Source organism: Suricata suricatta, chromosome 15, assembly GCF_006229205.1.
Source record: "Suricata suricatta isolate VVHF042 chromosome 15, meerkat_22Aug2017_6uvM2_HiC, whole genome shotgun sequence".
Lineage (NCBI taxonomy): Eukaryota > Metazoa > Chordata > Mammalia > Carnivora > Herpestidae > Suricata > Suricata suricatta.
In genome coordinates this window covers 50,469,412-50,492,618 of record NC_043714.1, presented here as the reverse complement: position 1 = coordinate 50,492,618, position 23,207 = coordinate 50,469,412, and the positions used below count along the sequence as shown (strand labels likewise).

At 39.0% G+C, this 23,207-nt stretch overlaps 1 pseudogene; it reads left to right on the top strand.

Annotated features, from left to right (window-relative positions):
* Positions 1-11,895: 11,895 nt before the first annotated feature.
* LOC115278838 lies at positions 11,896-12,705 on the top strand (annotated as a pseudogene).
* The last annotated feature ends 10,502 nt before the right edge of the window (positions 12,706-23,207 follow it).

Here is a 23,207-nt window from a genome sequence, read left to right as displayed (position 1 = left end):
GGACACTCAAACGACTGAGCCGCCCCAGCGCCCCCAAAGTTAACTGTTTTAAAGTCCACCCTCATATTTGAAAATATTCTCATTCCTAAGGAAGGAAGTAGTATGTCATCTTGGTAAGTATGATTTGTGTAGGGAGTATTTCTTAGAAATTGCAGCAGACATTGCTATTTCCTTCTTAATATTCATCTCCCCCTGAGCAATGTACGTTGCTCTGGCTTTAAATCTCAGCAACTCCTGAAGCTCCGAAATGCAAGTGGAAGTTGCTCTTCAGGATTTCCAAGAAACCCGTAAGGCAGCAGGGAGATAAACTCTAAATTTGTATCTCTTCCTGGAAAGTAGGTGCCATGGTTGGAAATCTAGAAGTCTTTATGGACTGTGAAGTAACTTTAAAGGTGCTGAGGCTTATCTTACTGATAGAAAAAGCCCGAGTTTCTTATGTTCATGGACAAACCAGCTCAAGACTCCTAGTTCTTCTACGTGAAAAATAAATACTTTTAAATTTTGTTTAAGGTATTATTATTTGTTTGTTTATTTTAGTTTAATGTTATTTGCAGACAAATGTAATTCTAACCAATCGAGAAGTTAGTGACGTTAACTTAAGTGGGTATCCAATTAAATTTTAAATGGCATAGTATAGGCAAAACATAGGAATTCAATAATACCTTAAGACCTTTATAAAAGAATAAAACAAGTTTCTAGTGCTAATTAGGGTAGGTTGTGAATCATTGGCGCAATAGGAAATGCAACTCAAAACTGTCATGAGCAATTAATTGGAAGATATGAGAAGCAGCTGTGTAATGCATCAACTTCGCTTGGCTGAACGAGTTTTCTCAGAATTCCTTTTTCTGTATGTTTCCAGAGAGGATGGGCCATCGGGAGCTCCTTGTAAGCTACCTGGAGGGCAGAAGTGAAGCTACGGCCACTTTGTAACTTACACAACATGTCCAACTCATTCACCTCAGGCAGTCAGGCCTGCAAGGGTTCCACTTTCCTAGGGATCCTTCTTAGTATCTCTGAATCCTGGGTCAGTGTGTGTGTGTTTAACTCCATTATGAAAGGCCCTGATTTCTGTAGATACTCACACCATCAGGGTTAGAAGTAATAAGCAACCTGTGTGAGAGGCAACCTGTGTCATTATACAGATTTCAGTCTTTCCTTGTGGATTCCAGATCATGGTCATGGATTCCAACGTTTCCTTGCTCTCCCCTCCTTTTTTTCCATCTTCCCTTTCTGGGAATGACTGCCTAATGACTAGACTTTAAGCTCTAACAAGATGCAAAGATAATAATCTTGAAAAGACCACTTAACCAGCTGCCATAATTGCAGAAGTTCCAATCTCTGTGAGAAATCCATTCTGTAAACTGCAGTGATTTTTATTTTTATTAGGATTGCATCATAGAGATTAAAAAAGGGAGAGTGAAGATGTGATAAAAATCCTTGGAAGAGGAATCATTAGAACTCAGTAACTGATCACTCTTGTTACTTAGGGGAGATTGAGTAATGGGATGTGAATTTCAGCCTCCAGAATATAAGGGACTTAAAAAAAATAAAGAAATGGTTCTCCATATTGGTAAGATAGTAAAAGAAAAACTTCATTAATTAGGAGAATCAAACAAGATAAAGCAGTCTGGAATGTGGCAGAGAAATGTGTAAATGAACATGAGGAAGAACACAAGACATCCATAAAACAAACCCCTGGGTACATTGCTGACCTTGAATCTCTGAAGAGCCATAACAGGAAACTTAAACAGGTGAAAATAGACTGAATGAGTCACTTTTGTTTGCAGGGACCCAACTCCAAGCTTGTGTAACCCCATGATCTTCTAATTTGGGGACAATGCTTCTGTGGGTACCTGGATTGGACCATGAAGGATATCAGTGAAGTAGCCTGGGTTGTAGTGGGGCTTAGCTGAATCAAGGGCCAATGTGGCTAATGGTACATTATCTCTGTGTAGCTCCGGAGATGGGTCCCAAGTTTGGGAAATGTCACGCAAGCTTCCCTACAGCCACTGCACACTCCTTACATGCCATTCCCATTTGCCTGTCATGATTAAATACACAGGCAGAAGAAAGTGAAAAGATCTCATTACCTTCTTTAAGACATTTTTGTTTCTCCAATGAAGAAGACTGAGTAGTAGGTACCATGTTGTTGAAAGAGCTAAAGGAAAAGTTTGGTAATTAATAAAATCAAATGATATATGATGAGCTTCACTTCAGCCAGAGGAGTGCAAGTAATACTTGTACTTTCAATTGAGTTGTACCCTCAACAGCTGTACCCAGCAGCACATCACTGATCATCTCTCCCCTTGGAGAAAGAATTAGGAAGTGGCTAAAGAGAGGATGGGGAAGCAGGGACAGCAAGACAGGACTGGGGAGGGGCTGTGCCAAATAGTCACCATGACCTTGCCTGATGACAGCTCAGCTGGCTGAGTGAAACATCCCCAATTATGCCCACATTTTTACTGAATTAAGTGGAAAACAATTCTTCGCCTTTCTAATGGAGAAAATATTGATGTTCTAGCAATGTTTCTTTAAAGAAAACCTATGCAAGTGTTAGGATAAAAACAATCTTTTGGCTTAGTGCACTGAGGAAGCACATTATTAATGCAAATATTCAGAACAGAAGGCGCTGAGGTAGAGACAGAAACTATTTTTGTTGACTCTGGTATGTGCCTGAAATGGTAAAAGCCCTAATGTCCTATTTGGGAAGAGAAGTTATTGAAGACTAAATGTATCTGAATCCTGGAAATAATTTGGGATTAAGGTTTTCAACAATAGATTCTTTGAAGCATATATGGAAATGAATGCATAGGAAGGCCAGACCCTTTTTCTAAGTTAAAGGAAGAGAATAAACAGTGTTCTTTAGGGTAGCTTGCTTGGCCCATGACCCAGGATCACTCCCCCCAAATTGTATATAATGCTCCTTGAGTGCTGTAGCCAAATTTAGTCAATATTTGTCCTTTCATTAAGGCAGTGAGTGGCTCAAAGTAATAAGGTTGATAAAGCACATTTTAGGATAGACTGTTCCAGGTATTGCTCAAGGTTTTTCTTCCCATATCCATCCACGCAGTCCTCATAACAAGCCTCTGCGGTAGGTACTGTTATCATCTCCATTCTACAAATGCAATGCACAGATACAGGCACAGCAAGGCTATACAACTGGCTGAGGCCACAGAGCTTGGAAAGGGCTAACTGGAAGCCAATGTTCAGAAGCCAGTTGTACACAAGCACATTGTGTAGTTATGAGAAATGGATTATCCTAGAAAAATAGCATCTGTATAATTATATGTGAAAATGCTCACTGATGGAAGTAGTACTTTAAATGATCTTTCCTTACTGATTTTTTTGGACTAAGAAGACATTTGTACTACAAAAGTTAAAGGGAGAGTTTGGCAACTCTCTTATGACAGAAAATATTGGATTACCAGAAGAGATGTGGATTTTTATTATTGATTAAACATAAAACTGTTTGTAGGTATGTTTGGACAGGAAATATCTGTGCAAAATGAACTAAAACTTCATGTGTAATACTTCATTTTAACTTCTAAATTTTAGTGACCACCATGAATAGGTAGGAATACCATTTAGCAACTTTTGTACTAAAATTTAAGGTCATATGAGAAAACATATGTGAAACATTTTCTTCATCAGGATTCTGTATTGTATCATTCTTACAAAAGCCTTGACAACAGCCCTAGTGAAGCAAAGACCAATATTCCAATTTCATTGTATAAATGAGAACCTTGAATGTTTGACTTGTTGAAGTCACAGCAAAAGCTGAAGGCAAATCCAGGACTTACTTGAAAAGAGAAATCTGAGTCCCAAGTTCAATGCTGTTTTCACTATGCTTCATTTACAATCATATGTAATGATTTGGGATATTTTTAAAGACAATTGCAATATATTTGTCCAATATGGATAATGTAGAAAGACCAAGCGTCCCAGTTTGTCCAGAATCAAAAGAGTTCTCTGGACATGGGAATTTCAGTGCTTAAATCTAGAAAGTCCTCAGAAAACTGAGACTAGTAGATCACTTTCTGAAACTCTAATTGTTTATATGATTTAAAAGAAAGCAAAACAACAGTTGTTGGTTTTAATGGTCATGTGTTTATATAGGAGGAAAAACATGAAAAGATTAATGTGCCATTAGGCGGGTTGTCTATGAGAGTGAATTAAAAAATAAGTGGAAATATTTATTATTCACATAAACAACTGAAAGAAATAAACACGACAGAGTGTGAATGCGCCTCTTTCAACTCATTAAAAACATGTCATCATAAAGTGTAGGAGTATGGAAAGCTTTGAGCGGAGGGAGGTTAGTGACCAGTGAGGTTTGAAATATTGTTCACGAACAGATGGGATATTTTTCCCTGAGTACTTTATGAGAATCTGATGAAGGTTGGAACAAAAACCCTGTTTTTCACAATTAAATTGAAAGTGTCGATGGAATTTTTATAATTATAGTTGACTCTTGAACAGCATGAAAGTTTGGGGAGTCAACCCCATGCACTTGAAAATCTGGGTTTAACTTTTGACTCCCCTCAAACGTAACTACTAATAGCCTCCTGTTGACTGGAAGCTTTGCTAATAGCATAAACAGGCTGCTAATGCATATTTAGTACATTATATATATTTGTACATTATATGTAAACTGTATTCTTATAATAAAGTGAGCTGGAGAAAAGAAAATGTTAGTAAGAAATCATAAGGAAAATCCATTTACAGAACTGGACTGTAAAAAATCTGTACATCAGTGGGTCCATGCATTTCAAATCCATGTTGTCTAAGGATCAACTGTATATGGGTATGGAAATGGAGAATTCAGCTTACCACTTTTTTTTTTTAGTGTTTGCTATTTATTTTTGAGAGACAGAGAGAGAGATAACGTGAGCAGGAGAGGGTCAGAGAGAGAGGGAGACACAGAATCTGAAGCAGGCTCCAGGCTCTGAGCTAGCTGTCAGCACAGAGCCGGATGCGGGGCTCGAACCTACGAACCGTGAGATCATGACCTGAGCCAAAGATGGCCGTTCAACCGACTGAGCCACCCAGGCACCCCTCTTTTTTTTTATTAATAGTTTATTGCCACGTTGGTTTCCATATAACACCCAGTGTTCTTCCCCACAAGTGCCCTCCTCCATGACCATCACCCCACAACCCCTTTCCCCCTCCCTCTTCAGCCCTCAGTTTGTTTTCAGTATTCAAGAGTCTCTCATGATTTGCCTCCCTCCTTCTCCCTAACTTTCTTTTCCCCCCTACCCCTTCCCCATGGTCCCTTGTTAGGTTTCTCCTGTTAGACCTATGAATGAAAACATATGGTATCTGTCCTTCTCTGCCTGACTTATTTCGCTTACTACTATCTTGATAGCTAACAGTTACTGAAAAGCAACTCTGTTCCAGGTACTGTTGTTCTACGTTTAATCCTCACAACTCTGTGAAGGAGACATTATTATTGCCTATATATATTATTGTCTATATATAAATACGCACGCACACACACACATATATATGGAGAGAGAGAGAGAGAGAGAGAGAGAGAGAGAGAGGGAGAGAGAGAGAGAACTGAAACATATTCAACATGCCCAAGTCTATGGCAAAGCTATGATACAAATCCAAGCCAAATGGCTCCAGAGTCCATGTTATAATCTCTATGCTGCATCTATTTAAGAGCATGACAGGAAGTGGGGTCCTTCTGTTTACTTCTATGGCTCTCACTTTGAAATCATTTTCGAATGTTTAAGAAGTAAAGTAACTGGGTAGGGCCATAAGGAGGAAGAGCTATGGAGGGTCAGGGATACAGCTGGGAAGTTACCAACAGACGCATTATTAACGGGAGTCTTAGAGGCACCATTTTCCCTTCCTCTTCATCTTCCCATTAAGCAGTCTCCCCTTCCGTGTGGTCTCTGAGCATCCTTAGCTCTTGCATTGTTTGAATACCTAAACAAGGTGAAAAGGAAATTCATGAAGCAGTTTCATCCTTGGCCCTGCCCTTGCCCCAGTTTCCTTGAGGAAATCTGTGGTTCATTCTGTACCTTATTTCTTTTTTAAATGGAACTTTGTTAAGGAAGATTTTCCATAATTGGAATATGGGTGGGGATTATGGTTAATTTGTTGTAGCGATAGCAATATTCTTGTAGAAATGTTTCACACTCAAGATGGGGGGGAGAGACTGTTCTCTGCCTCTGTGATTATACTAACAGCCACAGATGTCAATTTTTTGTCTATAGGATAATATTTAAATGTGAGACATAATAAACAGAATATATTCATTTTGGGGCTCTTCTGTTCAGAGTACTTTACACAGACTTTTCTACAGGGATAGGTTATTCAGACTTTTCCTCATAACAATGAAGAATCTATCCCCTGTGTTTGGAAGGAAAGACAAATACTGATAGATGAGCACGAGGAGTAAATTTTCTACACATCCTAAGCCACTAATCACATGTTTTAAAAGACGTATGTAAGACTGGCACTTTGTGGGTACAGAAGAAAAAATGGAGGCTTTGAGGTTAGACTTTGATTCAAATTCTGGTTGCTTCCCTTCTTAGCTGTGTCATTGCTCAAGTTTGTCATCCATATTGTCCCTATCAGGAAAAAGAGATGATAAAACCAACATATAATTCATGGAAATGTGAGAATTAAACTAAATCACAGAATTAAAACCTTAAGAGGTAATAAACAAATAGTAGGCATATATTTACTATACAGACTTCCTGTGCAGTTTCCTAAAAGTCTTAGACTTCCTTATGGGGGAAAATGGAGCAAAAACAGACTATTAGTAGTGGGGCCAAGTTTGTCAGTTTCCCCGCCTCTGCTCTTAAATCTATCTGCTTTCACAGGCATCAGTTTGAACGTGCTGTTCCATCCTTAGGCAGGTGACAATTTGCAGAAGGAAAATGTGCTTACAGATTTCATTCGAATAGGCTCTCATTCTAATGCTACTTGTGTGATTGCGAATCTAGCCAGAACCTTTGACTTTTTGCTTCCTGAGACCTGGTCAGGAAACATTCCCACATGCATGCCACATGAACCTCGGATGGCAGAATTAATATCCTAGTAATTAAGAATTAACAGAAATTAAAAAAATTTTACCATTAAAATATGAGCCCATAGGTTAAAATGAGTAGAGGTTGGCACTTGACATTTATTTTTTTCCAACCTTTCCACGCGTGTATCTGAACAAGACAATAGAGAGTTAAGAGCAATAGGTAAGGATTAACCCTTTATTGTCTAGTGTACTTTAAAATTAACATTATTATCCTTAAGTACTCATATTGATACACATGACCCTCATATGCTCTTGTTTTCCCATTTATGTGAACCATTTGCAAAAACTCACAAAGTACAATTGTTACTAATACATTCTATATAATTCAGATTTTCTTCCTTTGAGGGAGATGGTGAATTCAGAAGGCAATTACAGAAACTGAATAATGGTCGCCCTTTAGAGCCTATCCCATCAGTGCTCTCATTGCTTTGCTCTTGTTCCCGTCCTTTTACATCTTCATTAGAGGCATCATTATAATTGGGCATTTCTAATTGAAATAAACTTCTCAGAAGTTATTGCTGCAAGCACAAAGAAGAAAATGTTAGTTTTCAGATTGATTAACAGCAGTTTTAAATTCAGAATGATTTTCCAAACTTCCCAACCATGACAACTCAGAGAAAGTTACTAAGATTGGAGAAAATTATAAATACATTCTGTGTTCTAAGTCTTCTGTGTGCTTACACTCACATTGGTAGATTTGTGTATTGATACCCCCATAAATGCAGACTGACACACAGGAGGTGGTATAAGGTTTTACTAGCCAGATATTACGACATGCTAGTGAATGCTTACCCGATCCATGGAAAGGGAAATGCTTTATTCAACAAGTCATGATGCCAAATGATTGAAGCGACCAGTAATTTGACTCAGAATTACACTTTTAGCTTTCATATCTTATTAACCTTTTCATACTCAACTCTTGCTAGTCTCATGCATTTTTGAGTCCTGGAACTTCTGATACTCTCTCTTGCTTATTTTTTCCATATGCTTTTGCATATGTTGTACAGTCTTCTTGGAACATACTTTCCTATCTACTGAAACATCCCCATTCCCTGGCTAATATTTCCATGCATCTATCATTCAGTCATCCATTTATACATTTGAAAGTCAAGGACAGTCCAGCTCTAGCACACGCACAGCATGTGGATGGAGGGGGTCATAGTCATGAGCAAGACACTGTGGCTTTTCCACTCAAGGGACCGGCAGCTCTGGCAGAAGTTTTCTCCATCCTACCCCTTTCCTGTGTTTCTTCTCAGCTTTGTCACTGATGGGGAGTCTGTTAGCTTAATAACTTTGACATTTAAGAGAAAGACAATCAATAGTCACAGACACAGCTTTGTTTGCCTTATAGATTAACTTACCCAAGAGATCTGTAATTAACCAACACCTCTAAGAATCCACCATAATCTTCCCATAAAGGAACCAGGAACCAGGCCATTCCTGCCTTGACCTTCAGTGCAGCACTACCTCTGGGGAGCAGGAACCTTAGTTCAGTAGCAATATGGTAAGAGAATAGAGGCAAATCCTGACATTCATTTTTTCTCTAAGTTAGAAGTCTCTTGTTACAGTTACAATATCATTCTGCTCTCACTATAATGTATTGTAATTACCTGTCCCTTTGCTAATTTTTCTCAGTAAATGCTCCTCAGAGTCTATACCAGAGCTTAGCACACAGCAGATGCTCAGTAAATATTTGTTTAACTAATGAGTGAACCAAAGCAGCCACCAGGGGTGGTAGTGAAGGAGACCGGATATACAACTGGAGGGAAGCCATTCACATAGACAATAGTGTTCATAGTATTGACTAGAGTTTCTCTGTGATCTGGAAATATGCTGTGATCTGGAAATAAACTAACAGTGTTACTGTCTGAGAAATGGTAACGTGTGTCTAATTTCAGGTGCTAAAAGTATTCCACTTCCATCGTTAGTGCTTGGTCATACATTTAAGAGTGAGGGAAAATAGACTGGCAAACTTGTCTGTTCCAAACACCCCAGAGTGCACAACGTATTCTATTTACTGCCGTTGAATATAAAATGGGATTTAGACTCAATACACTTGGGTTTGAGTTTAGATCCTGTCTTAATGGATAGATAACCACAAGAACATTTATCCTCTAGTTTGAGTCTCAGTTTCTTCATTTACGATACCAGGGTAAAAACATCTAACTCTCCTATTTGAAGTCTAGAGGTCCATCCACTTTATTGTTCTCTACAATCAGATTTTGGTTTTGCTGATATTCTGCATTGAGTTTTGTTTTCAATTTCACTGAGTTCTACTCTTATCTTCGTAATTTGCTTCCTTATGCATGATTTTGGTTTAATTTGCTCTTCTTTTTCTATTTTTTTAAATGTAGAAATAGATCATTGACATCAGACCATTCTTATTTTCAATAATAAACAAAAAGGGTAACTCTGAGGGGCACCTGTGTAGCTTAGTTGTTTAAGCATCCGACCTTGGCTCAGGTCCTGATCCCACAGTTTGTGAGTTGGAGCCCCGTGTTGGGCTCTGTGCTGGCAGCGCAGAGCCTGGAGCCTGCTTCAGACTCTATCTCCCTCTCTCTCTGCTCCTCCTCTGCTCACATACATACACATTCTCTCTCAAAAGTAAATAAACATTAAAAATTTTTAAAAAAGAGGACAACTTTTAATTAAACAAAAACACTATTGAAGTGTATTTGTCAAAATGTATATAAAACTACTAGTAGGTAATTGACTATTTAAAAACATTTTTCTAAAAAGTTTGCTGGGATATTATTTTGGCTAGATTAAAAACAACAAATCAAATGTTGTCCACAAATAACTAGTTATTTAAAAATGAGTGTCTAGGTACTAAAGAAACTATGGGAGAGTGAAGAAACCATGAAGCTTCAAGGCAGAAAATCTGAATTTTTTAAATTTAAATTTTAGTTCTTAATATATAGTGCAATATTGGTTTCAGATGTAGAGTTCAGTGATTCATCACCTACATACAACACCCAGGAGAAAAATCTCAATTCTAATCCAAATTTCCTGAGTGATCTTGAGCAAGTCATTTGACCTCCTGTCAGAAGTGTGCAAATTATGACCTGTGGATATGCCATCTCTTTTGTGGAGACAATTCTGCAGAAACATTGCCACACCCATCCGTTCAAGCATGGTCCATTCCTTTCACATGACAGTAACAGAGCTGTGTAGTTGTGACAAAGACTTAATGATCCACAGTATCTAAAATCATTCCTCTCTGTCTCTTCATAGAAAAAGCTTACTGACTTTAGCATTACTGCCCCTGTTTCTTTATCTGTAAAATAGGAATGATAGCCCCCACTCGGCAGGGTTTTTGCCAAGATGCTTACTTTGTTACATTTGTGTGAAATATTCGGTGCAGTACTTAGCACATAGCCAGTGCACAACTAAGGCCCTTCTAAAATTTCCACCCATCATCCAATGGTTGATTTCAAACTAAGCTATTTTCTTTTTAACCTTATGTTTATAAGGTGAAACAGTGGTGTGTCAGAAAGCAAAATTTCACATTTCCCTTTTAAAAAACACTGTTACTTGCTTGTCATTATGCCTTTGTCAAATGGTATAATCTTTATCCATCTTTGTCATAAATAATTAAAATAACCAGGCGCTTTTGAATGCTGTGGCTGATGCAGTGCTGAACTCCAGAGACTTCATGCAAATGGAAATGAGATAGAATATTTCTGGGTCTTTAAATGGTAAAGATCATAATTTTCTTTATACAGCAGCAAACAAAGAAGCCTATAATAGAAGTCAGGATTCTTGGTGGTTCTTTCTTGAATGATGTCATTAAAGATATAGCAATTTTTTTTTGCTTCTGCACTTGATATTTAGAAATATATTGCATGGTCAATGAAATGATAATTTATAAAAAGAATAAAGGGTTGCTGCATGCTGTATATACTGTAATTCTTAGCAAGTCATGCTGATTCCAGCAAGTAGGTAAATAAGGAGAGTCAAGTCACCAGGGGGTGTTTTCTCCTTGCAGAATTGGTTTTATTAAATTGTTCTCTACTGTAATCAACAGCCTATATTGAAGTAAAATATAAGAACATTAGTAAGCATATCCTGTCTGATCTTAGAACAATAATCATGTATCCATCCTGATAAATTGCTGTCTCTATGTTATAAACCCCGTGCCTTGAGGAACTAAGGTTTCCATTTGCCAGTGAACTTGGGAAAATGCTCAGAGCCAAATTTGTGACTCAGTTGTAGTAATCATATGGGTCTTTATGATGTACATTTTAGCATCATTCCTAGTTGCATTTTATGTCCTTTGTTTCTTCCTTTTGCTCTGCTTCTATTTATGCTCAGTATTTTATGTAATTTTGGAAGCCATAGTCTATCTTTTCTGGAATAAGATTGGGTATAAATAGGTAATAGAGGAGTGGACAGATGATTTCCAGTAAAGTGTTACTATGTGTTTTGGTTCTCTCCTTGAGATACCTTATAAATAACAAGAAAACAACTCCCAGCTTACCACTTGATAAATATTATAATTTATTTTTTAGTTTTTTAAATGTTTATTCATTTTTTAAGAGACAGAGGGAGACACAGTGTGAGCAGAGAAGGGAAGTGGGGTGGCGAGACACGGAATCTGAAGCAGACTCCAGGCCTGAGCTGTCAGCACAGAGCTCAATGCAGGGCTCGAACTCATGAAATGCGATATCATGACCCGAGTAGAAGTAGGAAGCTCAACAACTGAGCCACCCAGGCACCCCAATAAACCTATCATTTAAAGAGAACTATTTAAAATGCAACAAATTTCAATAATATCTTTTCCAATAATCTTTATCAAGCATATAAAATTAGTGTACTGGACAGTTTGAATATTCCCGGACTAGACTGCCATGCAGAGGTGGGGTCCTGAGTTACCATTCCAGAGACTGTCCCGCTGCCAACTCAGAGCCGCGGAGGCAGGGAGGATGAACAAGAGTGTTGCTGTTGTCTTCTTTCTTACAAGGGTAGTTGGAAAACATGGTTAATTGAAAAAAGAAGCAGTTGACAGATTTGCTGAGAAATTGACTCTTAAACTTCAAGAAAGATACAACATCACCAGGATCCAGAAAAACCATTAAAAGGACAAGCCTACCAATGCATCTGTGTCAGTAAATTTCAGAGAGTCGATCCTGATGTGCTGAAAGCCTGTGAGAAGAGCTGCATCGGGTACATCCATCTAGGTTTGCCAAAGGAACTCAGTCTGGGTGGGTCCACAGAGGAGTGCTGTGGGTACAGAGAGAAACAATGTTGCCAGCATTGAAAATGAGGATGAGAACATGGATGAAATATCCAAGAAAGTTACCAGGCCCCTTGATAAATTACCTTTGATTATCCTTGAGGATCTTCCTCCAATGAAAAAACAAGGAAGCAAATAGAAGTGAAACCCAGTTCGATGACTGCAGCGCCAAGCACTGTGTGCCATATTTCACAAGGGATACTCCTGCCTCTTCCAGTGTGGCGGCCTCCTTTGCCCAGAAAAAAGCCAGGAATGTGCTGAGGGAACGGCCATCAGAAAGTGTACCCTCCTCCTACTCCATTTGTTATCTAAATCAGGGAAAGAAGAATAAATCATTTATCACCCAAATCCAGTAACATGAGTATCCCTCCTGGAATGTGACCGGAATCACTAGATTAATCCTTAGGTGTTAGCTCCTCATTAGCTGCTTTTGATTCTTTTGGTGTCAATGTTGAGAGAAGGTAGAATAAGCCTGACCACGTATTAAAAAAAAAAAAAAAGTGCTCAGGGCACTCGGGTGGCTCAGTCAGTTAAGCATCTGGCTTAGGCTCAGGACATGATCTTGTGGTTTGTGGGTTCGAGTCTCACATAGGGCTCTGTGCTGACAGCTCAGAGCCTGGAGCCTGCTTCAGATTCGGTGCCTCTCTCTCTCTCTCTGCCCCTCCTCCATTCACGCTCTGGTTCTCTCTGTCTCAATAATAAATAAAAACATAAAAAAATTTAAAGAACATGTATGCACTGTAGATATATTGATATAGTTTGAGAAACTTTATTGCAGTTAGTCAATTGCCAGAGTTTTAAACATCAGACTTGAACATTTATATATGGTGCATCAACGGTTGGATATGAGAACACTGTGAGCAGCAATCTGTTCTAGCACTTTGAGCATTTACTTTATGAAGAGTGTGTAAGTTATTTATTCACAAGGAATCTATTTTATGTCATTGTTTAGAAGAATTGTGTGAATCATGTTGTTGCAAGTTAAAAGTACTTTGAGGCAAAAAAAAAAAAGAGAAATATTTAGTTATATTATTAGTCACTTGAATCTCTATACCTTACAAAAATATTGAAATAATTTTGGCTGCAACAAACCCATTGTCTTTTCTAAGATAAGCCTGTGATATAAATGCCACATTTAAACCTAAATATCAAAAGGAAGAACTGCTTATGGTCAATATTCAAACTATCTAGTACACTAATTTTATATGCTTCATAAAGATTATTGGAAAAAAAGATTATTGAAATTGGTTGCATTTTAAAAAGCTATGCAGGTGGATGGGGCACCTGGGTGGCTCAGTTGGTTGAGTGTTTGACTTCGGCTCAGGTCATGATCTCATAGTTGATGGATTCAAGCCCCAGGTCAGGCTCTGTGCTGACTGCTCAGAGCCTGGAGCCTGCTTTGGATTTGTGTTTCCCTCTCTCTCTGCCCCTCCCCCGCTTTTGTTCTGTGTGTGTGTGTGTGTGTGTGTGTGTGTGTGTGTGTGTGTGAAAAATAAACATTAAAAAAATTTAAAAAGCTATGTAAGTGGAACTATAAAAAGTATACTTTTAAATACATGACAAATCTTATATCATGAATTAAACTAAGCAGGTATTTGTTGAGAACTATCTATGTGTCAAATACCATTTGTAGAATGGTGGATACAGCACTGAACAAGAAAAAACCCTCTCCTTGTGATACTTTTTAAGAATAGCTATATCACAGTAGGGGGTTCTAAGAGTTGAGAAACAAATGGAATAAGTTTATAGTAAAATTATCTTATTGATTCTGGTCTACGAGGTTTATTGCTGAAAATGTAGGGTATTTTTAATTTTTTTAATGTTTTATTTATTTTTGAGAGAGAGAGAGAGAGAGAGAGACAGAGTATGAGCAGGGGGGGCGGGCAGAGAGAGAGGGAGACACAGAATCTGAAGCAGGCTCCAGGCTCTGAGCTGTCAGCACAGAGCCCGATGCAGGGCTTGAACTCATGAATTGCGAGATGATGACCTGAGCCAATGTCAGACGCTTAACTGACTGAGCCACCCAGGCGCCCCTAAAGTGTAGGGTATATTTTAAGAGATTTGCTACCTACCTAAAAATCATAAAACTTTCATCTGAATTTGAAGATACAGGGGCTGGTAGGTCAAAAAAGAAGATGATTCACTGTGAGCTTAGATCCCTAAGATGCCATCGGCCTGGAGGCAGTACCATTATTTTTCTTTAAGCGGCAGAGGGGTTTCCCCTTCCTGTGGAGGGGGACGACAGAGATGGGGAAGGGAAAAATTAACCCTGGCCAAACAAGTGCCTCCTTGAGTGGGCCAAGACCGAGGGAACACTGATAAGCAGAGTGGAAACAGGACATGGGGCTAACGTCTAGTCAGGAGTTAGGGACCGCCAGAGGTTATGATAGAACTGTGGCATCAGAAATTACCTCAGTGTTAATGACCAAAACCCCAAAAAACGTTGTACTTATTTGCCCTCCATCTACTGTTTGTGCCTTCTTCCCTTTATGCAACCTGCTCACCTGCAAGGAATTCTTTTGTCCCTTATCCTTCTAAACTCAGTCAGGCTTCACCTTCTCTAGAACCTTCTCTGGTAACCCAGGCTGAATGAAATACTCTTTATTGGTTTTCATACTGCCCTCTATCTACCTCCATTATTTCTCTCACCATATTGCGTATGAAATTCTCCTTTGGAGTGTATGCTGCACTTGCTAGACTGAGAGGTTCTTTGATGGTGTGGGTCATACCTTATTTCTTTCTCTGCAGTGCCATCTACTTTAGGTGATGAGAAAAGATTTACTGAGTTAAACTGAACTGAATCAGGTAGGCAGTAAAGAACTAGGGAGCATGGAAGTACTGTTTGTACCATGGATCACATATTTAAATACGCACAGAGCATGACAGACAACATAAATACATAAGGGCATGGTCTGTCAAAGGGGGACAGTTCCTCTAGTCCAGATGATCTGTGGTTACCCTGTGGGGTTGCAGCCCTATTGTGTCACATCTGTGGTTTCGGAGAAGTCAGTAGGGTCAGGTTTTTAAGTAAATACTTCGATCTTAGATCTTAGGGGCAATAAATTCAGTTTTAAAGACTCTCTGTGGGCCAAAGAAACCTGGCTGTTTCCAGCACGAGGAAGCGAGGTGTGTGTCTGCTGTGATATTTCAATGAGGGATTTTGTTGTTGTTGTTACACACTACAAAAAGCAACTCTAGATATCCGAGACAAAACAACGATAAACAAACCAAAAGAAAAGCAAAGAAATATAGTGGAAGGATCTAGGAGTAGCGGTAGTCAGAGAATAGGAGGAGTAGCTAAATAACCACACTTGAGGCGGGGGAGGGCCTGGGTGGTGATAGCAAATCTTGGAGACAAAAAGTAATGGGCGGAGGAGTGACCGGACTCTTGTAGGCTTCTGTCTGTGTCAAGCAGTTATGACGTCCGTTACTGGGAGGGTTGCCAGATTTAGCAAGTAAAATACTGGACACACAATTAAATATGAACTCCCAATAAGCAACCAATTTTTAGTATAAGTATACCCCATGCAAAACTTTATTTCAGCAATTCTAAGTAGCACGAGTCAGAGTCTGAGTTGCTTAATTTGGGTTACATGTCTATCCTTAGTCCTCTGAATGAACCATCTAGGAACACTTAAAAGTAATGGAGGATAGACTTTTAAAAGAAAATTGGGTTTTTCAACCATAGGAAGAGGCAAGGAATGTTAGGATGTCAAAATGGACCATTCTATCTATGTATGTATTTATGTATCGATCCATCATCAATATATATATTTATCATTGCCTTTTTACATAAAGGTGAAATAGGGTGATATTAAAAATATTTTTTATTGAAAAAAAATTTGGGGGAGTGCCTGGGTGGCTCAGTCAGTTAAGCTTCCAAGTTCAGTTCAGGTCATGATCTCACAGTTCATGGGTTCAAGCCCTGTGTTGGGCTTTGTACTGACAGTTTGGAGCCTGGAGGCTGTGTTTCCGGCTCTCTCTGCCCCTCCCCCCTCTCATGTTCTGTCTCTGTCTCTCAAAAATAAATAAACAAACATTAAAAAAATAAAAAAAAATTTTTTTGTATCAGGGCACCCAGGTGGCTCAGTCGGTTAAGCGTCTGACTTCAGCTCAGGTCATGATCTTGCGGTTTGTGGCTTTGAGCCTCACATCGGGTTCTGTGCTGGCAGCTCAGATCCAGGAACCTGCTTCGGATTCTGCTTCTCCCTCTCCCTCTCTGCCCCTCTCCTGCTCACACTCTGTTTGTCTCTCTCTCTCTCTCTCTCTCAAAAATAAATCAACAATAAAAGATTTTAAAAATTTGTGTATTTATTTTTATTTACACTCAAGTTAGTTAACATACAGTATAGCCTTGGCTTCAGGAGTAGAGCCCAGTGATTCATCTCTTACATATGGCACCCAGCACTCATCCCAAAAAGTGCCCTCCTTAATACCCATCACTCACTTAATAGCCCCCCTCCACCCGAATATTTTTTAAGTGTCGATAAGTCTGGATCACTGTTCTCTGCTGTTCTGCGTGTTATCTGTGCTGGGTTGTGGCAGGAGTGGGGTCCCAGTGGGGACACAAGGAAGGCGTAGAGAGGCACTAAGAGCTCTTGTTAGCAACTCAGTATACTTGTTTACTCTCAATATACAGGTATTAGATGGCACAAAGATAAACCTGAAGAAACTGTTTGTCCTTGTTTAGAAAAATACCTTGACGGAATGTTTTGACAGAGTTCAGGTGCCGCCATTAAAAGCAGAGGAATAGAAAGCCAAGATATCCTGTGAGGGGTTAACATGAAGCTGAATCTGTGTCAAGGAAGAAATTAGAGAGGAGAAGAAGAAGAAAAGAATGTGAAGATGCACACATTCATTGGCCGGACTCTGGAAGGACGGTCACTGAGGAACGCCTGGCAGCATGACCGTGTAGGGCTTTTACATGAGAGTGGTTAATATTAAAGTTTAAATTGGTTGTTGTGCCAAAGTATGCCTTACGAGAGCAGTTTTGGAAGAAATAATATAAAAGGAGGTATGTTCTGCATGTGGGTTACTGCAGACAGGAGAGAAGGGAGCAGTCATGGGAAGTGGGCTGTGAGTGAGTGTGAGAACTCACGGGTGCAGAAATATGAACGTGGGCACCGGAGGAAATTTGAGCTGTCAAGAACCCCTTGGTTTCGTGTGTGTGGTGGGAGGGAGAATCTAGCATTTTATAACAACTTAATTAAATATCGGCTACAGGTGACTCCAGCTGACATCTGAGTCATAGATATGACCTAGATGGGCAATTTACATTATGCAGTTGTAGCTTTTGTATTAACCACGAATTCTGTCATTCTAAGGATTGCTAACATCTTGGTCATCAGCCGTGGCTGGCTCTGTCTCAGCCCTATTCCGGTTCCCAGAGTCTTCTGTGTCATTCTTTTTGTCCCAAATCTTGTGATTCTCAGATCTTACGTCTCCCTCTTTCTTGTGAGCTACGTAGGTTCTTTGTTGCCTTCTGCGTTTAGTTGGAGTCTAGTAGTTATGGTACGAGAGCTTTCTCAGTGCATATATATGTGCATATGCATAATATATGCTGTTATTGCTACTATTCATACTCTCTTTTATTTCTTTAATTTTCTTTTATATTTGCATATTCCACTTGGCACCAATACCACTATGAACAGGAAGCAATGCCACCCTTGTTGGAGCTTATGACTGCGATCATGGGCTCTGGGCTCAGACCACCCGGATTAAAAACCTTGGCGCCACCACTTGTTATCGAGCTCTGAGACCTCTCTGCCCCAGTGGTCCCTCCTCCAACAAATTTGATGGGGTTGTAATTTTAATTGGGTCTCAGAATCACATAGCTGGATGAATATGGTTGTTGATTTATAACCAAGTCTCACTATTGCTCATTTGAGGTGACTTTTAAGCATCTCTCTGGGGTGAATCTTAGGAAGCCACGCCCAGAAATCCGAAACTAGAACACTGATAACAGCTGATTCTATCTGATACGCCTTTCTTTCTCTTGTCTATGACAGCTCCTCTCCCAGGGGCGCTGCTGGTCATTCTCCCTCCTTCCTTACACAGCATCTTTCCATTATATCTGTTCACCAAACGTTTTTAGTCATTTTTAAGTTTATGAAATGAGCATATCAGACTGCATATAGACTTCTGCGGCTTATTTTTTCACTTAAAATTATATTGTTGTGGGGTGCCTGGGTAGCTCAGGTTGGTTAAGCGTTGGACTTTGGCTCAGGTCGTTATCTCACAGTCCATGCGTTCGAGCCCTGTGTCAAGCTCTGTGCTGACAGCTCAGAGCCTGGAGCCTGGTTCAGATTCTTCGTATCCCTCTCTCTCTGCCCCTCCCCAGTGTGCTCTCTGTCTCTGTCTCCAAAATAAAGACGTAAAAAAAAATATATATTATATTGTTGAGATCCATCCATATCTTTAAAATATTTTTTAATGTTTATATATTTTTGAGAGACAGAGAGAGACAGAGCATGAGCAGGGAGGCACAGAGAGAAAGAGAGAGAGAGGGAGTGTGAGAGTGTGTGCTCAACGAGGAGAGATAGAGGGAGAGAGAATCTCAAGCAGGCTTCATGCCCAGCATAAAGCCTGATGCGGGGCTTGATCCTATGACTCTGGGATCAGACCTGAGCAGAAATCAAGAGTCAGCCACTTCACCCACCCAAATGCCCTAGTATGATCTTTACTGTAGGGTATGTTGCTGTTTTTCAGATGTCCTTTATATTGTAATTTACTGAGGGCTTTATTTTATTTTTCTTTTAATTTTATTTATGTATTTTGAGAGAGAGAGGGAGACAGAGTCCCAAGCAGGCTCCACGCTGTCTTGAACCCATGAACCATGAGCTCATGACCTGAGCCAAGATCAAGAATCAGACCGTAACCAACTGAGCCACCCAGGTGCCCTTACTGCGGGTTTTATTAACATTTTTCTGGGTATATGAAAAAGGTCCCATGATACTTCTCCTTTAATCTGTTAATGTGGTAAATTACCTCATTCCCAGATTTTATAACACTAAACTAAGCTGTGCATTCCTGGGATGTGCTCAGGTTATTCATTGAGTATGATCACATTTGATCTATTATTGAATTAAAATTATTAATGTTTGGTTTGGGATATTTTGCATTCATTATCATGAGAGAAATAGTCTTGCTTTCCCTACTTTGGCTTTGCTCTCTTGGTTGCTGTCTTCACAGAGTGATTACATCTTTCTATACTCTAAAATGTTTGAAGATTGGGTTCATCAGTACCTTAGAAAAATGTAACTGTACTTGCCTGTGAACTTATCTGCACCTAGAGGTACAGGGAGAATGCTGCTAAATGTTTAATATCTAGCTTTTGGTTGCGGTGAGAGGCAGAGTTGTTAATCTGTAGAGCCTGACAATTTCCACGACATAAATTCTCCCACCAAGACTGATTTTAAGCTACTGATGTCAATGTGACATCACTGAACAAGGAGGGAGACGACATCATTGAACAAGGAGGGAGATGACATCACAGAACAAGGAGGGATATGACATCACTGAATATTAAATAAAAGTTTATAATTAATATTAATAAAAATATTAATTTAAATATCAATAAAGGTGTATAAAACAAGAAATTTTCTAATGACTATTTTACAATAAAATAAAATAATAATTTACAAAATACAGATAAATATACATTGAACATCTGTTTTAGTCACCAGAAAAAGCACTGCTCTAGGTACTAGGAAGATAGCATGAATAAAAGAGACACAAATATCTATATCTTCCAGATTAATTCTCTTTCCATCCTGTTCCACAGAAAAATAATCACACAGTCACTTTGGGCAAGCTGGGGAAACTTGCCATAGCCCCCACTCCAAAGCAGCCCTCTTCTGATTTCCAGATTTCCAGAGACAAAATCCCGATTTCAATCTGCTGTACCCCTAATAATGAACGTCCTCTGACTGGTCTTGTTGAACCCCTGTCTACAACCCTTTCTCAGTCATTAGACTTGTTTGGAAGGGACTGAAGCCACCTGCCACTCTTTCTTAAAGGAAGAGGGCTTGGGGCTCAAAGGGTGGATTTTGCCAAAGGAACTTCCTCACAAAATCTTTCTCCCCTGCACTCTGCTGGTGATGCAGCGTCATTGAGCGCAATGGTCAAACAAGCACTCTTGAGATGTTGCCCAGTGCGTTTTTAAGTTGGAGAGGGGCGGTAAGGGTAGAGACAACAGGAAGTCTCTAAGGGGATTCCTGTATGTTAAAGATGACTAACAGGACCCTGGAGGTCTGGCTATTGTCAAGCTAAGGTTGTTTTTGGTCTCCAGCAAGGCATTACCTTTAAGGCAGCTGCGGGTTCCTTGAGGAATGTCCCATTCTGCAGGTATTTACCAACAGGCTGCCAGTTGTAAGGAAATTTAATTTTATCTACATTTCTCTTGCCTTTGTTCTCCTCATCCCTGGCATTCTCTTTCATCACCCCTTTGTGGATAAGATCTTGTTCTTAGTGTTGTAAAACCGCCTTTCAGCTCCAACTGTTCAATTTTGGCCTGTGGGCAGGCCTTTGAGCGACCTCAGTCTTTAATGTAACATTTTTGGCCTGCACTCCAAATCAGAATGTCTGGGTTTTAAATTAGAATCTGAGTCTCATGAGTAGCTGTGAGATATTGGACAGATTACTTAACCTGTCTGTGCTTCAGTTTCCTCATCTATAGAGTAGGATTTACGGAAGTTCCTACCTCATGTCTTTATCGTGAGAGTTAAATTCTGACAGCTCTTACAATAGGGCTTGGACCATTGTCAGACATTTTTATTTTACAGCCTTTCTCTGTGCATCAGTTGAAACTTCGAAATTAGTATCCTGTTGCTTTATTCTGTTTCCTCTTAACCTCTTTATTTTCCTGTCCTTAAACTGATAGGGATTCAAGTCTATCCAGGCACTCATTCATACCTAAGCTTCTGCTGGTGATGACATACTCCCACATAAGTTTTTTCCTCTTTGCTGTTCACTATGTACAGTCTACATAATTATGAAAAATGAGTCTCTTCATCAAATTTTCCTAAGCTTGTCTTTGAAAAAGCAACTTCTAAACTATTACCAAGCAAGGAAGAGAGTATAGTAATCATTTTTCTTTTTTAGTGGCAGCTAGAAATTAAAGCTTTCTGTGGGAGGAATTTAGTAGTAACTTTCAATACTGGTTTCTTTATTTTGTCTTTCAAGAAGGTAATTCTTTAGTAAGAGTGAGTAACTCTTTTAAAGAAGTTGAGGCAATAGTTTTTTATGATGTTAATGATGGAAATAATATTGCATTCTCAATTTGTGACATATTCAAGGAAACACACCTCTATTTAATTGCTTTTCTCTGATTTTTCAAAGGTTATAATAGTTGAACTCTAAGTTCACAATAAGATCATTAGAATCATAATTCAAATAATGTGAAACTGGAGCACATGATGCAAGATTTCTTGATTTCTTGATGTAAGACCTCTGGAATTGCAAAGTAACCAAATTCAATATTTTACTGACTTAGTAGAATTCGGGTGCCAGAAAAGTACTTTGCATTTTTCCTCACAGAAGGTCATGGGATCTTTGAATATTCTCCAGTGAAGATCAAGCCAGGTTGTAATTCACACAACTTTAGATTAGTTTTGTGAGCAAAAAAAATTCCCATCTACAGAAGAAGTAGGAAAACAACTCCTCTGAAAAATTAGAACCTCATATATTTCAGCCAAAAGAGATTAAAACTATCTTGTGGAATGATTCTGGCTTTACTTTATGTAGTAAAAGAGTTTAGCTTAAACATTTTTTTTCCAGATTGGTTTATCAACCACATCACTGGTTTTATGTTTTTCTTTTCTTTTCCTGCTTGCTTAAATTTAGTTGATTGTTTGAATTAATAAAATCTACCTGTTGTTTTGGCATTAAGAGAACCAGCAGTTCCTGAATGTTTTTCATGGGATGATGCTGGTCCTGTGAGATATTCATTCATTCATCCATCCACTCAGTGTTTATTTATTAAGTACCTGCTATATGTCAGGGATAGTTATTGGGGATAAAGAGGCAAACAAAACAGAAAAGATCTTCACTCACATAGTTGACATTTTAGTAAAGGTGATGAGAAATAAGCTAATAAAGTGTGATTCTATAAGATCACATAGGAAATAGCTTGGAAGAAAAATAAGGTAAGGAGGTAAAGAATAAAGAAGAAGCTTATTATTTTAGAAATTATACCTTTTTGATGGTAAAAACTTTCTGATAAAGTGGTATCTCAATGCAGAACAGAATACGGTCAGTAAGCAAGGCATAGTGATATCTGGAGGAAGAATGATCCAGGCAAAAGAACAGCAATGAGAAGAGTTCTAAGGAAAAAGAGTACTTGATGTATGACATGGCAAGGCAGGCAGTGTGGCCCAGGGAGGCATATGTGAGACAGATACTGCTAGAAATGAAGGACCAGATCATGTAGGACTTCCTGGACCTTGGTCAGAGCTGTGATTTCCATGCTGGGTTGATGTGAAGCTGTTGGAGATTTCTGAGGTAAGAGAGGATGACATAAAAGGTGACCTGACACATATTTGATTTATACTTTAAAAAAGAGAAATTTGATTGCTAAGTGGAAAATGTATGGTAAGTTGGGAGTGGAGGTAGGATATTCTAGTAATTTTTTCTCATGATTTTATGGTCAAACAAGATTTGGAAACATTATATTAAACAAAGGTGAGTATTAAGGGACTATTTTTTTGGTAGAGCTTTAATATGTTGATGTATTTTGTGTATCTCAAACAGTGTGATGCAATATGCAATTCCCAACTTTAACCATGAAAATATCTTTAAGGGCCCTCTTCAGAGACTAGTTCATAGACCGCAGGAGGGTGATGGTGAGGCAGATACCACATAACCAAATCATTCGTCTTTTGAGAAACATAAACACTTTCAAACAAAGCTGAGAGGGAAGTTTTCTAT